Below are 17,500 nucleotides of genomic sequence, written 5' to 3' on the forward strand. Positions count from 1 at the left end.
TCTGATAAATAACCTCTACTTCTCCTGTCTGATCAACATCATCTCTGATCAATATCCTCTACTTTTCCTCTCTGATCAATAACATCTACTTTTCCTCTCTGATCAATAACATCTACTTCTCCTCTCTGATCAATAACCTCTCTGATCAATAACCTCTACTTCTCCTGTCTGATCAATAACCTCTACTTTTTCTGTCTGATCAATAACATCTACTTCTCCTCTCTGATCAATAACCTCTCTGATAAATAACCTCTACTTCTCCTGTCTGATCAATAACCTCTACTTCTCCTGTCTGATCAATAACATCTCTGATCAATATCTTCTACTTTTCCTCTCTGATCAATAACATCTACTTCTCCTCTCTGATCAATAACCTCTACTTCTCCTGTCTGATCAATAACCTCTACTTCTCCTCTCTGATCAATAACATCTACTTCTCCTCTCTGATCAATAACCTCTACTTCTCCTGTCTGATCAATAACCTCTACTTCTCCTCTCTGATCAATAGCCTCTCTGATCAATAACCTCTACTTCTCCTGTCTGATCAATAACCTCTACTTCTCCTCTCTGATCAATAACCTCTCGATCAATAACCTCTACTTCTCCTCTCTGATCAATAACCTCTACTTCTCCTCTCTGATCAATAACCTCTACTTCTCCTGTCTGATCAATATCACTCTACTTCACCTGTCTGATCAATAACCTCTACTTATCCTCTCTGATCAACAACCTCTACTTATCCGTCTGATCAATAACCTCTACTTCTCCTCTCTGATCAATAACCTCTACTTCTCCTGTCTGATCAATAATCTCTACTTCTCCTGTCTGATCAACATCATCTCTGATCAATATCCTCTACTTTTCCTCTCTGATCAATAACCTCTACTTTCTCCTCTCTGATCGATATCCTCTGAACAACAACCTCTACTTCTCCTGTCTGATCAATAACCTCTACTTCTCCTGTCTGATCAATAACCTCTACTTCTCCTGTCTGATCAACATCATCTCTGATCAATATCCTCTACTTTTCCTCTCTGATCAATATCCTCTACTTTTCCTCTCTGATCAATAACATCTACTTCTCCTCTCCTGATCAATAACCCTCTACTTCTCCCGTCTGATCAATAACCTCTACTTCTCCTGTCTGATCAATAACCTCTACTTCTCCTGTCTGATCAATAACCTCTACTTCTCCTGTCTGATCAATAACCTCTACTTCTCCTCTCTGATCAATAACCTCTACTTCTCCTCTCTGATCAATAACCTCTACTTCTCCCTGTCTGATCAATAACCTCTACTTCTCCTCTCTGATCAATATCCTCTACTTCTCCTGTCTGATCAATAACCTCTACTTCTCCTGTCTGATCAATATCCTCTACTTCTCCTGTCTGATCAATATCCTCTACTTCTCCTGTCTGATCAATAACCTCTACTTCTCCTGTCTGATCAATAACCTCTACTTCTCCTCTCTGATCAATAACCTCTACTTCTCCTCTCTGATCAATAACCTCTACTTCTCCTGTCTGATCAATAACCTCTACTTCTCCTGTCTGATCAATAACCTCTACTTCACCTGTCTGATCAATAACCTCTACTTCTCCTCTCTGATCAATAACCTCTACTACTCCTCTCTGATCAATAATATATACTTCTCCTCTCCGATCAATATGTTCTCTGATCAATAATTATGTGTCGTCTCCAAGTTTAAACTTTCCTGTTTTTTTGTTTCATGTTAATAACAACTTCTTCCGTGAGTCTTTTAAAAGTATAACTCTTTTTATCTCCTTAGGATGATCATAACCCTTATCTCTATTTATTTATGTGATTGAATAATTTATTTAAATCCCTCTGTAGTTAATCATGTACTGAATGGTCTTTAAAAAGCAAAATTACGTCATACTGATCCCCCCTCCTCTCTCCTTGGTTTTTGCCCTCCTCTCCCCCAGCTGATGCAGGCAGGTACCATGTCGTGGTCCTGCAGGAGCGTGCGACCTGCCAGAGTACTGCACTGGTGGCTCTCCCTACTGCCCGTCCAACGTTTACCTGCTGGATGGATCCTCCTGCCAGTATGGTCACGCCTACTGCTACAACGGCATGTGTCTGACCCACGAACAGCAGTGTCTGCAGCTGTGGGGCTACGGTAGAAAGCTGGACCGCCCTCTATATAACCATGTAAACATACTGGTTCATTACACACCAGAATAGAGACGGCCCCTATATAACCATGTAAACATACTGGTTCATTACACACCAGAATAGCGGCCCCTATATAACCATGTAAACATACTGGTTCATTACACACCAGAATAGAGACGGCCCACTATATAACCATGTAAACATACTGGTTCATTACACACCAGAATAGAGACCGCCCCTATATAACCATGTAAACATACTGGTTCATTACACACCAGAATAGAGACGGCCCCTATATAACCATGTAAACATACTGGTTCATTACACACCAGAATAGACGGCCCCTATATAACCATGTAAACATACTGGTTCATTACACACCAGAATAGAGGCGGCCCCTATATAACCATGTAAACATACTGGTTCATTACACCAGAATAGACGGCCCCTATATAACCATGTAAACATACTGGTTCATTACACACCAGAATAGAGACGGCCCCTATATAACCATGTAAACATACTGGTTCATTAGACACCAGAATAGAGACCGCCCCTATATAACCATGTAAACATACTGGTTCATTACACACCAAGAATAGAGACGGCCCCTATATAACCATGTAAACATACTGGTTCATTACACACCAGAATAGAGACGGCCCCTATATAACCATGTAAACATACTGGTTCATTACACAGAATAGAGACGGCCCCTATATAACCATGTAAACATACTGGTTCATTAGACACCAGGGAGACGCCCCTATATAACCATGTAAACATACTGATGCGTTACACCAGAATAGAGACCGCCCTCTTTTACACTGCACACATAAGCATAGTAATAAATATAGGAGGATTTTGCAGATGCTTTCATCCAAGACGATATACAGTCAAGGCTGGGTATGGAGCTCCAGAATACGAACCCACTAGCTTGGCGTTACAAGTGGCGCTCTGCCAACCCGAGCTACAGGGATATATTGGAACTTGGACAGTTGTACCGTCCAATCAGAAACCTTAGTATTATCTCGTTAACGGTTGGTACTCGGCTAACTCATTTCACAATGAATTACTTTGGTCGTGAAATTGGCACTTCTGCTCGTGAAATATAGTACTGCGCCCGTCCAGCCTGTAGCCTATACACCCCACTGCATTAGCACACACACACACACACACACACACACGCACACACACACACACACACACACGCACACACGCGCGCACGCACACGCACACACGCCCACCCACTGCACTACCACACATACCCATGCTCTGTTTCTGTACACACAGACCTAGAGAGTACCACAGACCTAGAGAGTACCACAGACCTAGAGAGTACCACAGACCTAGAGAGTACCACAGACCCGAGAGTACCACAGACCTAGAAGTACCACAGACCTAGAGAGTACACACAGACCTAGAAATACCACAGACCTAGAGTACACAGACCTAGAGTACACACAGACCTAGAGAGTACCACAGACCTAGAGAGTACCACAGACCTAGAGAGTACACACAGACCTAGAGAGTACCTAGACCCAGAGAGTACCACAGACCTAGGGAGTACCACAGACCTAGAGAGTACACACAGACCTGGAGGTACACACACCTAGAAGAGAGTACACACAGACCTGGAGTAGACACAGACCTAGAAAGTACCACAGACCCAGAGAGTACACACCAGACCCAGAGAGTACCACAGACCTGAGAGTACCACAGACCTAGAGAGTACCACAAACCTAGAGAGTATCACAGACCTAGAGAGTACACAGACCCAGAGTACACACAGACCTAGAGAGTACACACAGACCTAAGTGCCACGGACCCAGAGAGTGCCAGGCCTAGAGAGTACCACAGACCTAGGAGTGCCACAGACCAGAGTGCCCACAGACCTAGAGAGTACACACAGACCTGAGAGTACCACAGACCCAGAGGTGCCACAGACCTGGGAGTGCCACGGACCTGGGAGTACCTGGACCTATGGAGTGCACACAGACCCAGAGGGTGCGGACCTGGGGAGATTGCCACGGACCTGGGGAGTCACAGACCTGGGGGAACGCGGACCTGGGGGTGTCACCCGGACCTGAGAGTGCCACAGACCCAGAGAGTGCCACAGACCTGGAGAGACACCGGACCTGTAAGTACACAGACCTAGAGAGTACCACAGACCTAGATAGTACCACAGACCTAGAGAGTACCACAGACCTAGAGCAGACCACAGACCTAGAGAGTACCACAGACCTAGAGAGTACCACAGACCTAGAGAGTACCACAGACCTAGAGAGTACCACAGACCTAGAGAGTATCACAGACCTAGAGAGTACCACAGACCTAGAGAGTACCACAGACCTAGAGAGTACCACAGACCTAGAGAGTACCACAGACCTAGAGAGTACACACAGACCCAGAGAGTACACACAGACCTAGAGAGTACACACAGACCTAGAGAGTATCACAGACCTAGAGAGTACCACAGACCTAGAGAGTACACACAGACCTAGAGAGTACACACAGACCCAGAGAGTACCACAGACCCAGAGAGCCACAGACCCAGAGAGTACCACAGACCTAGAGAGTACCACAGACCTAGAGAGTACACACACAGACCTAGAGTACCACAGACCTAGAGAGTACACAGACCTAGAGTACCACAGACCCAGAGAGTACCTGGAGAGCTTTCTGTCACGTACCATAGTTACGTTTTAGCATTTAGAAACTCAGATAGTCATTAGAATATCCACCTTTTGGCCAGTATTAACATAATTGATGATAAGGACCTCAACCTTTCTCTCTCTCTCTCTCCATCTGCATCATGGGTAGTGAGTATCGGCTTTCCTTCTCACGTACAGAACACAGATCACCATGACGATCTACACCTTTAAACTACATTAACATAGAACGTTGGGTAACATGTATTACAGCATTAGTCATCCATCACAGTTCAAAGCTTTATAACAAAGGATTATTTACCTAAAACCTATTTGATTATTTTCTTCATTAGTCCACTGTTAATAGGGATTCCCAGAACAGTGTGCATGTCAGTAGTCAAGTTTTTAATATAGAGCACTTTCAGTAACAAATATAAAATGTGATGATGATGCGTTTTGAAAAAGTTCTCTCTTCTTTTTTTCAGAATATTATTTTTGGACATAAACAAAATCCAAAGAAAATTGTTTATTTTATCCTTTAAAAATAATATAAATATATATATATATATATATATATATATATATATATATATATATATATATATTCTGTCTGTCGTTCTTAGAGGGTGCAAACATCATGGTGACTCAAGTAGCTCAAACGGTTTGCTCCTTGAAAGTGGCTGTACGCACCCCTGTATGGGGCATAATGGCTTTTCTCATGAGTGAGTGGTTGCTATAGTAACTTTTATTTTACACTATGGATTTTTTTTTTTTTGCTGCGTCCCAGGTGCCCGGCCAGCGCACGACGCCTGCTTTCAAGACGTCAACGCAGCAGGGCAGCGTTTGGAAACTGTGGGAAGGACGGACAGGGAAACTACATGAAGTGCGAAAAAAAGGTTTGAGTGGGAAACAATGTCCTCTTGTAAACCTTCAATAACATGGCATAGTAGTTCCAATTCAACTTTGCCTGTTCATAGTTATAAAGTGTTGAGATATTATAGCATAGACCGGTGGTGGTCACACCTGATCCTGGAGTTAAATCAGGTGTGTTTTTTATTTTTAATATGCCCTCATCCAATGAAGACGTTTAGATAAAGTACGATGCTTAGTCATTTACATCCACAAAGCCATTAATCGTACCTGTAATCTTCTTATTGTCTTTGTTTTCCCCGTGGATGCATTGTTGCGTGTGTGCCTATGCGTCCCGTCTGTCCGTCCTTCCATCCGCCGTCCATCTGTCTGTGTGTCTGCGTCTGCCGTGCGTGTGTCCGTCATTCGATCATGTGCGCTGTGCGTCGATCCCCAGCGACGCCAAGTGCGGGAAGATCCAGTGCCACAGCGCGGCCAGAAGCCGAAGGGCACCAACGCAGTGTCCATAGACACCACCATCCGTACGGACGGCATGGAGGTGAAGTGCAGGGGGACATATGTCTATACCACCCAGGATGGACAAGGGGACCTCCCTGACCCGGGCCTCGTCATGACCGGCACCAAGTGTGGAGAGGGGAAGGCAAGTCGTGGTTGCAGTCGAATATTCATCTACTTGTATCTGTTCCATAGCCAGTACTGTCAACTTTATCATAGACTACTGTCAACTTTATCATAGACTACTGTCAACTTTATCATAGACTACTGTCAACTTTATCATAGACTACTGTCAACTTTATCATAGACTACTGTCAACTTTATCATAGACTGTACTGTAAACTTTATCATAGACTACTGTCAACTTTATCATAGACTACTGTCAACTTTATCATAGACTGTACTGTCAACTTTATCATAGACTACTGTCAACTTTATCATAGACTACTGTCAACTTTATCATAGACTGTACTGTCAACTTTATCATAGACTACTGTCAACTTTATCATAGACTACTGTCAACTTTATCATAGACTGTACTGTCAACTTTATCATAGACTACTGTCAACTTTATCATAGACTACTGTCAACTTTATCATAGACTACTGTCAACTTTATTATAGACTACTGTCAACTTTATCATAGACTGTACTGTCAACTTTATTATAGACTACTGTCAACTTTATCATAGACTACTGTCAACCTTATCATAGACTACTGTCAACTTTATCATAGACTACTGTCAACTTTATCATAGACTACTGTCAACTTTATCATAGACTACTGTCAACTTTATCATAGACTACTGTCAACTTTATCATAGACTACTGTCAACTTTATTATAGACTACTGTCAACTTTATCATAGACTGTACTGTCAACTTTATCATAGACTACTGTCAACTTTATCATAGACTACTGTCAACTTTATCATAGACTACTGTCAACTTCATCATAGACTACTGTCAACTTTATTATAGACTACTGTCAACTTTATCATAGACTGTACTGTCAACTTTATTATAGACTACGGTCAACTTTATCATAGACTGTACTGTCAACTTTATCATAGACTGTACTGTCAACTTTATCATAGACTACTGTCAACTTTATCATAGACTACTGTCAACTTTATCATAGACTACTGTCAACTTTATCATAGACTACTGTCAACTTTATCATAGACTGTACTGTCAACTTTATCATATACTGTACTGTAAACTTTATCATATACTGTACTGTCAACTTTATCATAGACTACTGTCAACTTTATCATAGACTGTACTGTATACTTTATCATAGACTGTACTGTATACTTTATCATATACTGTACTGTAAACTTTATCATAGACTACTGTCAACTTTATCATAGACTGTACTGTCAACTTTATCATAGACTACTGTCAACTTTATCATAGACTACTGTCAACTTTATCATAGACTGTACTGTCAACTTTATCATAGACTACTGTCAACTTTATCATAGACTGTACTGTAAACTTTATCATAGACTGTACTGTCAACTTTATCATAGACTGTACTGTCAACTTTATCATAGACTGTACTGTCAACTTTATCATAGACTGTACTGTAAACTTTATCATATACTGTACTGTCAACTTTATCATAGACTACTGTCAACTTTATCATAGACTGTACTGTCAACTTTATCATAGACTACTGTCAACTTTATCATAGACTGTACTGTAAACTTTATCATAGACTGTACTGTAAACTTTATCATAGACAGTACTGTCAACTTTATCATATACTGTACTGTAAACTTTATCATAGACTGTACTGTAAACTTTATTATATACTGTACTGTAAACTTTATCATATACTGTACTGTCAACTTTATCATATACTGTACTGTAAACTTTATCATAGACTGTACTGTCAACTTTATCATAGACTGTACTGTAAACTTTATCATAGACTGTACTGTAAACTTTATCATATACTGTACTGTCAACTTTATCATGGACTGTACTGTCAACTTTATCATAGACTGTACTGTCAACTTTATCATAGACTGTACTGTAAACTTTATCATAGACTGTACTGTAAACTTTATCATATACTGTACTGTAAACTTTATCATAGACTACTGTCAACTTTATCATAGACTACTGTCAACTTTATCATAGACTACTGTCAACTTTATCATAGACTGTACTGTCAACTTTATCATAGACTACTGTCAACTTTATCATAGACTACTGTCAACTTTATCATAGACTGTACTGTCAACTTTATCATAGACTACTGTCAACTTTATCATAGACTACTGTCAACTTTATCATAGACTACTGTCAACTTTATTATAGACTACTGTCAACTTTATCATAGACTGTACTGTCAACTTTATTATAGACTACTGTCAACTTTATCATAGACTACTGTCAACTTTATCATAGACTACTGTCAACTTTATCATAGACTACTGTCAACTTTATCATAGACTACTGTCAACTTTATCATAGACTACTGTCAACTTTATCATAGACTACTGTCAACTTTATTATAGACTACTGTCAACTTTATCATAGACTGTACTGTCAACTTTATCATAGACTACTGTCAACTTTATCATAGACTGTACTGTCAACTTTATCATAGACTACTGTCAACTTCATCATAGACTACTGTCAACTTTATTATAGACTACTGTCAACTTTATCATAGACTGTACTGTCAACTTTATTATAGACTACTGTCAACTTTATCATAGACTGTACTGTCAACTTTATCATAGACTGTACTGTCAACTTTATCATAGACTGTACTGTCAACTTTATCATAGACTACTGTCAACTTTATCATAGACTACTGTCAACTTTATCATAGACTACTGTCAACTTTATCATAGACTACTGTCAACTTTATCATAGACTGTACTGTCAACTTTATCATATACTGTACTGTAAACTTTATCATATACTGTACTGTCAACTTTATCATAGACTACTGTCAACTTTATCATAGACTGTACTGTATGCTTTATCATATACTGTACTGTAAACTTTATCATAGACTACTGTCAACTTTATCATAGACTGTACTGTCAACTTTATCATAGACTACTGTCAACTTTATCATAGACTACTGTCAACTTTATCATAGACTGTACTGTCAACTTTATCATAGACTACTGTCAACTTTATCATAGACTGTACTGTAAACTTTATCATAGACTGTACTGTCAACTTTATCATAGACTGTACTGTCAACTTTATCATAGACTGTACTGTCAACTTTATCATAGACTGTACTGTAAACTTTATCATATACTGTACTGTCAACTTTATCATATACTACTGTCAACTTTATCATAGACTGTACTGTCAACTTTATCATAGACTACTGTCAACTTTATCATAGACTGTACTGTAAACTTTATCATAGACTGTACTGTAAACTTTATCATAGACAGTACTGTCAACTTTATCATATACTGTACTGTAAACTTTATCATAGACTGTACTGTAAACTTTATTATATACTGTACTGTAAACTTTATCATAGACTGTACTGTCAACGTTATCATATACTGTACTGTCAACTTTATCATATACTGTACTGTAAACTTTATCATAGACTGTACTGTCAACTTTATCATAGACTGTACTGTAAACTTTATCATAGACTGTACTGTAAACTTTATCATATACTGTACTGTCAACTTTATCATGGACTGTACTGTCAACTTTATCATAGACTGTACTGTCAACTTTATCATAGACTGTACTGTAAACTTTATCATAGACTGTACTGTAAACTTTATCATATACTGTACTGTAAACTTTATCATAGACTGTACTGTAAACTTTATCATAGACTGTACTGTCAACTTTATCATATACTGTACTGTAAACTTTATCATATACTGTACTGTAAACTTTATCATAGACTGTACTGTAAACTTTATCATAGACTGTACTGTAAACTTTATCATAGACTGTACTGTCAACTTTATCATATACTGTACTGTCAACTTTATCATATACTGTACTGTAAACTTTATCATATACTGTACTGTAAACTTTATCATAGACTGTACTGTCAACGTTATCATATACTGTACTGTCAACTTTATCATATACTGTACTGTAAACTTTATCATAGACTGTACTGTCAACTTTATCATAGACTGTACTGTAAACTTTATCATAGACTGTACTGTAAACTTTATCATAGACTGTACTGTAAACTTTATCATAGACTGTACTGTCAACTTTATCATGGACTGTACTGTAAACTTTATCATAGACTGTACTGTCAACTTTATCATAGACTGTACTGTAAACTTTATCATAGACTGTACTGTAAACTTTATCATATACTGTACTGTAAACTTTATCATAGACTGTACTGTAAACTTTATCATAGACTGTACTGTCAACTTTATCATATACTGTACTGTAAACTTTATCATAGACTGTACTGTCAACTTTATCATAGACTGTACTGTCAACTTTATCATAGACTGTACTGTAAACTTTATCATATACTGTACTGTAAACTTTATCATAGACTGTACTGTAAACTTTATCATATACTGTACTGTAAACTTTATCATAGACTGTACTGTCAACTTTATCATATACTGTACTGTAAACTTTATCATATACTGTACTGTAAACTTTATCATAGACTGTACTGTAAACGTTATTATATACTGTACTGTAAACTTTATCATAGACTGTACTGTCAACTTGATCATATACTGTACTGTAAACTTTATCATAGACTGTACTGTCAACTTTATCATATACTGTACTGTAAACTTTATCATAGACTGTACTGTAAACTTTATCATAGACTGTACTATAAACTTTATCATAGACTGTACTGTCAACTTTATCATATACTGTACTGTCAACTTTATCATAGACTGTACTATAAACTTTATCATAGACTGTACTGTCAACTTTATCATATACTGTACTGTAAACTTTATCATAGACTGTACTGTCAACTTTATCATATACTGTACTGTCAACTTTATCATATACTGTACTGTCAACTTTATCATATTCTGTACTGTAAACTTTATCATAGACTGTACTGTAAACTTTATCATATACTGTACTGTAAACTTTATCATAGACTGTACTGTCAACTTTATCATATACTGTACTGTCAACTTTATCATAGACTGTACTATAAACTTTATCATAGACTGTACTGTCAACTTTATCATATACTGTACTGTAAACTTTATCATAGACTGTACTGTCAACTTTATCATATACTGTACTGTCAACTTTATCATATACTGTACTGTAAACTTTGTCATAGACTGTACTGTCAACTTTATCATAGACTGTACTGTAAACTTTATCATATACTGTACTGTAAACTTTATCATAGACTGTACTGTCAACTTTATCATATACTGTACTGTAAACTTTATCATAGACTGTACTGTCAACTTTATCATATACTGTACTGTCAACTTTATCATAGACTGTACTGTAAACTTTATCATAGACTGTACTGTCAATTTTATCATATACTGTACTGTAAACATGTTCTATGTTATTCTTTCACCTTGTATTATTATATTAGTATTGACTATGTTAGTATTGATTATATTAGTATTGATTATGTTAGTATTGATTATGTTAGTATGTATAATGTTAGTATTGATTATATTAGTAATGACTATGTTAGTATTGATTATGTTAGTATTGATTATATTAGTATTGATTATGTTAGTATTGATTATGTTAGTATGGATTATATTGGTATTGATTATGTTAGTATGGATTATGTTAGTATTGATTATGTTAGTATGGATTATAGTAGTATTGATTATATTGGTATTGATTATGTTAGTATTGATTATGTTAGTATTGATTATATTGGTATTGATTATGTTAGTATTGATTATGTTAGTATTGATTATATTAGTATTGATTATGTTAGTATTGATTATGTTAGTATTGATTATGTTAGTATTGATTATATTGGTATTGATTATATTGGTATTGATTATATTGGTATTGATTATGTTAGTATTGATTATGTTAGTATTGATTATATTAGTATTGATTATGTTAGTATTGATTATGTTAGTATTGATTATGTTAGTATTGATTATGTTAGTATGGATTATGTTAGTATGGATTATGTTAGTATTGATTATGTTAGTATTGATTATGTTAGTATTGATTATGTTAGTATTGATTATGTTAGTATGGATTATATTAATATTGATTATGTTTGTATTTATTATGTTAGTATGGATTATGTTAGTATTGATTATGTTAGTATTGATTATGTTAGTATTGATTATGTTAGTTTGGATTATGTTAGTATGGATTGGGTGTCTACTAGTGATGTAATAAATGTCTATCTATCTCATCCATAACCTGTAAGCTTTACTCAAGTGTGATTCATACATGTACATATACTACATTTGTAGACAGGCATGCACCCACTGAGTTACCATCCAGAGCCAAACGCAGCAGCATTACCCTGTTTCCACACTGCCTCACACACCTTCTACAGCAGTGGTCCTCAGTGTGTGTATGAAATCTAAGCATCTTTGTGTTACTGCAGGTGTGCAGGGACCGCCGGTGCCAAACGCCTCTTTCACCGAGCTGGAGAGCTGCATCGCTCACTGTCATGGCCATGGGGTAAGCACTAGGCCTCACACACACACACACACACACACACACACACACACACACACACACACACACACACACACACACAAACACAAGCACAAACACACACATAGGTCAGTTAACACACACAGGTCAGTTAACACACACACATACCCACACACAGGTCAGTTAACACACACATACCCATACATGGGGTCAGTTAACACACACACACACACACACACACACGGGTCCAGTTAACACACACACATACACACACACGGGTCAGTTAACACACACACACACATACACACACACGGGTCAGTTAAACACACACACACACACACACACACGGGTCAGTTAACACACACACACACACGCACACACGGGTCAGTTAAACACACACACATACACACACAGGTCAGTTAACACACACACACACATACACACACACGGGTCAGTTAACACACACACACACACACACACACACACACACACGGGTCAGTTAACACACACACACACACGGGTCAGTTAACACACACACACACACACACACGAGTCAGTTAAACACACACACACACGAGTCAGTTAACACACACACATACACACACACACACACACACATACACACACACACGGGTCAGTTAACACACACACACACACACACGGGTCAGTTAACACACACACACACACACACGGGTCAGTTAACACACACACACACTTTTCCCCATCCTTGTAATCTTTTTGTCGTACATTGTCCTTGGGCGAAGGCAGATAGCTGTCACTGTAGCTCTTGTAAAACAGGAGAAATGGATGGTAGCGACACTACCTGAAGCCATAAACTATTTGTTGGTTAAGTACTGCATAGCCACAGGGAGAGATGGCAGATCACATCTTTGTTTATGAGACAATAAACATTGTGTTTGCATTGTGTACAACTTTAACCACCTGTCCCTATAGGAATCTAGGCCTAACTTTGTTTTCATTGTCATGACTCACACATATCACTGTCAGCTGTTTAGTGGCTTGCCGCTTTCAGTTGCAGAGACACAGACAGCGGTAATTTAACACCAGAAACGTTTCTTATCTCAAAACAGGCTCTCCAGGTCTTAAAGCAGGCCCTCCAGGTCGGCCATCTTAGAAGCTGAAAACTGTTGACTCTCCAGTAAGCAAGAGGGCTTCCATTAGCGGCGCTGGCATTCTATAATGTTTTGAAATCTCCTCAACCAACAGCTTCCTGAGCCCTAGAGACAAACAGAACATGCTCTCATTCTTTAATCTCCTTCTCTTGTTCTATCATTCATTTTCTCTCTCTCTGCCCTGTTTAAAAGCCTTCATTTGTCCTGTTTTGCTTTCTCCCTCACACCTGAAAGGCCAGCAAATGGAAATGGCTCTGAGGAGGGATTATTTAAGCATAGTTTTCCCCACTCTTTCTTCTCTTTTGTGACTTTTTCATTTGCATTATAATTTGGTTCCTATTGATCTCCGGGCTTAAAGAGGCAGCGAGGATGTAAAAAACAAGACATTTTAATTTTAAAAACGACTAGCGTCTGTATCTTTGCTTGAGTACAAACGAAGAAGCAGCTTCACTGCATCTACAGTATCATATTGGCTCTGCAGCTTCTCTGCATTTATCATCTTGGCTCTCTGCAGCTTCTCTGCATTTATCATCTTGGCTCTCTGCAGCTTCTCTGCATTTATCATCTTGGCTCTGCAGCTTCTCTGCATTTATCATCTTGGCTCTCTGCAGCTCCTCTGCATTTATCATCTTGGCTCTGCAGCTTCTCTGCATTTATCATCTTGGCTCTCTGCAGCTCCTCTGCATTTATCATCTTGGCTCTCTGCAGCTCCTCTGCATTTATCATCTTGGCTCTGCAGCTTCTCTGCATTTATCATCTTGGCTCTGCAGCTTCTGTGCATTTATCATCTTGGCTCTGCAGCTTCTGTGCATGTATAATCTTGGCTCTGCAGCTTCTCTGCATTTATCATCTTGGCTCTGCAGCTTCTCTGCATTTATCATCTTGGCTCTCTGCAGCTTCTGTGCATTTATCATCTTGGCTTTGCAACTTCTGTGCATTTATCATCTTGGCTCTGCAGCTTCTCTGCATTTATCATCTTGGCTCTCTGCAGCTTCTGTGCATTTATCATCTTGGCTCTTCAGCTTCTCTGCATTTATCATCTTGGCTCTCTGCAGCTTCCCTGCATTTATCATCTTGGCTCTCTGCAGCTCCTCTGCATTTATCATCTTGGCTCTCTGCAGCTCCTCTGCATTTATCATCTTGGCTCTGCAGCTTCTCTGCATTTATCATCTTGGCTCTGCAGCTTCTCTGCATTTATCATCTTGGCTCTCTGCAGCTTCTGTGCATTTATCATCTTGGCTCTGCAGCTTCTCTTCATTTATCATCTTGGCTCTCTGCAGCTCCTCTGCATTTATCATCTTGGCTCTCTGCAGCTCCTCTGCATTTATCATCTTGGCTCTGCAGCTTCTCTTCATTTATCATCTTGGCTCTCTGCAGCTCCTCTGCATTTATCATCTTGGCTCTCTGCAGCTCCTCTGCATTTATCATCTTGGCTCTGCAGCTTCTCTTCATTTATCATCTTGGCTCTCTGCAGCTCCTCTGCATTTATCATCTTGGCTCTCTGCAGCTCCTCTGCATTTATCATCTTGGCTTTGCAACTTCTGTGCATTTATCATCTTGGCTCTGCAGCTTCTCTGCATTTATCATCTTGGCTCTGCAGCTTCTCTGCATTTATCATCTTGGCTCTCTGCAGCTCCTCTGCATTTATCATCTTGGCTCTGTAGCTTCTCTGCATTTATCATCTTGGCTCTCTGCAGCTTCTCTGCATTTATCATCTTGGCTCTCTGCAGCTTCTCTGCATTTATCATCTTGGCTCTGCAGCTTCTCTGCATTTATCATCTTGGCTCTCTGCAGCTCCTCTGCATTTATCATCTTGGCTCTGCAGCTTCTCTGCATTTATCACCTTGGCTCTGCAGCTTCTCTGCATTTATCATCTTGGCTCTCTGCAGCTCCTCTGCATTTATCATCTTGGCTCTCTGCAGCTCCTCTGCATTTATCATCTTGGCTCTGCAGCTTCTCTGCATTTATCATCTTGGCTCTGCAGCTTCTGTGCATTTATCATCTTGGCTCTGCAGCTTCTCTGCATTTATCATCTTGGCTCTCTGCAGCTTCTGTGCATTTATCATCTTGGCTTTGCAACTTCTGTGCATTTATCATCTTGGCTCTGCAGCTTCTCTGCATTTATCATCTTGGCTCTCTGCAGCTTCTGTGCATTTATCATCTTGGCTCTGCAGCTTCTCTGCATTTATCATCTTGGCTCTCTGCAGCTTCTCTGCATTTATCATCTTGGCTCTCTGCAGCTCCTCTGCATTTATCATCTTGGCTCTCTGCAGCTCCTCTGCATTTATCATCTTGGCTCTGCAGCTTCTCTGCATTTATCATCTTGGCTCTGCAGCTTCTCTGCATTTATCATCTTGGCTCTCTGCAGCTTCTGTGCATTTATCATCTTGGCTCTGCAGCTTCTCTTCATTTATCATCTTGGCTCTCTGCAGCTCCTCTGCATTTATCATCTTGGCTCTCTGCAGCTCCTCTGCATTTATCATCTTGGCTCTGCAGCTTCTCTTCATTTATCATCTTGGCTCTCTGCAGCTCCTCTGCATTTATCATCTTGGCTCTCTGCAGCTCCTCTGCATTTATCATCTTGGCTCTGCAGCTTCTCTTCATTTATCATCTTGGCTCTCTGCAGCTCCTCTGCATTTATCATCTTGGCTCTCTGCAGCTCCTCTGCATTTATCATCTTGGCTTTGCAACTTCTGTGCATTTATCATCTTGGCTCTGCAGCTTCTCTGCATTTATCATCTTGGCTCTCTGCAGCTTCTGTGCATTTATCATCTTGGCTCTGCAGCTTCTCTTCATTTATCATCTTGGCTCTGCAGCTTCTCTTCATTTATCATCTTGGCTCTCTGCAGCTCCTCTGCATTTATCATCTTGGCTCTCTGCAGCTCCTCTGCATTTATCATCTTGGCTCTCTGCAGCTTCTTCTTTGGGTTTGAGAAGCATGAGAAATATTCACAAAACAACTTCAGAGGGTCACGAGGGAACTTTTTTTTTGTGTAAAAGCACTTGGAGACCAAAACACTATTTGGCTGGAGAGAGAATACAGGCTGGGCTTCATGATGGCTGACATGTATTTTAATGAAGCATTCGCGAGTCAACAAGAATGTTTCTAATCAGTGATATGATAATTGGAAAGTATTTTTCGATGTGAAAAGCAGCAGGAAACACGAAGCAGAATGTCCGGCGATAATAATCAAGTGGAAAATGTAATTGTTCAGAAAGCGTTTTGATACGAGTATCAAACAAGTGGATTTGCAACGCCAAGATCTTTGATTTACTAAACTTGGCCACAAAGAACTAAAACCCTTTCATTCAAAGTTCATCGAGTTTGGTTCTGTGTTCAAAGTCATAGAGTTTGTTTCAACGTTCAAATCTGTACAGTTATTTCAAAATTCAAAATATGCATTCAGTTCAACATTCAAAGCCATTCAGTCTGTTCAACATTCAAAGCCATTCAGTCTCTTCAACATTCAAAGCTATTCAGTCACTACAACATTCAAAGCTGTTCAGTCACTACAACATTCAAAGCTATTCAGTCACTACAACATTCAAAGCTATTCAGTCACTACAACATTCAAAGCTATTCAGTCACTACA

At 38.9% G+C, this 17,500-nt stretch overlaps 1 long non-coding RNA gene across 1 annotated transcript in view; it reads left to right on the top strand.

The window, feature by feature from the left end:
* Positions 1-5,638: 5,638 nt before the first annotated feature.
* Positions 5,639-17,500, top strand: part of LOC135536470 (uncharacterized) — a 12,276-nt gene continuing 414 nt past the window's right edge. The window contains exons 1-2 of the long non-coding RNA XR_010455000.1: positions 5,639-6,297; positions 12,722-12,798. This is a non-coding gene — a long non-coding RNA (uncharacterized LOC135536470). The remainder of the gene's footprint in view (positions 6,298-12,721; positions 12,799-17,500) is intronic.

The sequence above is a fragment of the Oncorhynchus masou genome, unplaced genomic scaffold (assembly GCF_036934945.1).
Source record: "Oncorhynchus masou masou isolate Uvic2021 unplaced genomic scaffold, UVic_Omas_1.1 unplaced_scaffold_6226, whole genome shotgun sequence".
Taxonomy (NCBI): domain Eukaryota; kingdom Metazoa; phylum Chordata; class Actinopteri; order Salmoniformes; family Salmonidae; genus Oncorhynchus; species Oncorhynchus masou.